Raw genomic sequence first — 1,510 nt, forward strand, 5'->3', positions numbered from 1 at the left:
GAATTGAATGTTTATGAGGCTGGGGTGGTTCAAGGGATGTTGCTCTCAAAACAGATAAAAGATGTTATCGCCGCTGAGATAAAGAAGGGGATGGTAGCTCTAAATATACAACCCCCGGTAGCCCCTGTCAAATTATTAAAGCAGACTAATTGTAACCTTTGTGGAGGAGCACATAAAACTAGAGCCTGTGAAACACTGGATGACAATGAGTTAGAAGAACTAGAACAGGTGAATTTTGTTAGTAATGACGGGAGGCAGAATAATCCCTACTCTAATACGTACAACCCTGGTTGGAGAAATCATCCAAATTTTTCCTGGAGAGATCAGCAAGCTGGTTCTCAAGGTCAACAAGGAGCTCAAACGAACAAATTTCTACCTAGAAAGGCTGTTTGGGAGAGTGCCATGGAGAAATTAGTGAGAATCACAAATTCTTTCATTGAAGAGTCAAGAGCCATCCAGAAAAATCACTCTGCATCCATAAAGAATCTGGAAACTCAAGTGGGTCAACTTGCTCAACAAATGGCACAAAGAACGACTGGAAATTTTCCTAGTGACACGATTCCGAATCCACGAAATTATGTCAATGCCGTGACAACAAGGAGTGGCAAGGTAAGTGAACAAGTACTGCTTAGAGTCAAACAAAGTGTAAGTACTTCAAGCTCGACACACTCAGAAGAAACAGTCACACCGACCTTAGTAGAGGAGCACACCATTCTTGAAAAGGAGGAAGAACCTGTGGTACAAAAAAGGGAACCACTGCCAAAACCAGAAATTCGGCTTCCGTTTCCTCAAAGGTTAAAAAAGGAAGAAACAGAAAAACAATTCGGTAAGTTCCTTGACGTTTTTAAAAAATTACAAATTAACATTCCTTTTGCAGAGGCACTAGAACAGATGCCAACATACGCCAAGCTCATAAAGGAGATTCTATAGAAGAAAAGAAAAATCGGCGGTGAAACAGTGATGCTAACCGAAGCATGTAGTGCTATACTACAGAGAAAACTTCCGCCGAAGCTCAAGGATCCTGGAAGCTTCTCAATCCCGTGTGCCATTGGAAATAGAACTTTTGGGAAGGCTCTGTGTGATCTTGGGGCTAGTGTAAGTCTTATGCCCCTTTCCATATACAAAAAACTGGGCATTGGAAAAGTCAAAGACACACAGCGGATGCTACAATTTGCGGATCGCTCAATGAAACACCCTTATGGAGTGGTGGAAGATGTGTTGGTTAAAGTGGATAAGTTCATTTTTCCAGTGGATTTCGTGGTACTAGACATGGAGGAAGACAATGACATTCCTTTGATTTTGGGGAGACCGTTCTTAGCAACAGGGCGAGCTATGATTGATGTAGCAGATGGCACCTTAACCTTTAAGGTAAATGAGGAAACAATCACATTCAATATTTTAAAAGCCATGGAGCATTCAAACGAAAGAGAAGGGTGCAACCGAATTGAGATTTTTAATTCGATAGTCGATGAAGAAGGTGAACATCAAGGACACATTATGCCATTAGAAA

At 41.3% G+C, this 1,510-nt stretch overlaps 1 protein-coding gene across 1 annotated transcript in view; it reads left to right on the forward strand.

Annotated features, from left to right (window-relative positions):
• Nucleotides 1–1,510, forward strand: part of LOC101514867 (isoliquiritigenin 2'-O-methyltransferase-like) — a 60,631-nt gene that overhangs the window by 39,976 nt on the left and 19,145 nt on the right. The window lies entirely within an intron of this gene.

The sequence above is a fragment of the Cicer arietinum genome, chromosome 4 (assembly GCF_000331145.2).
Source record: "Cicer arietinum cultivar CDC Frontier isolate Library 1 chromosome 4, Cicar.CDCFrontier_v2.0, whole genome shotgun sequence".
NCBI lineage: Eukaryota > Viridiplantae > Streptophyta > Magnoliopsida > Fabales > Fabaceae > Cicer > Cicer arietinum.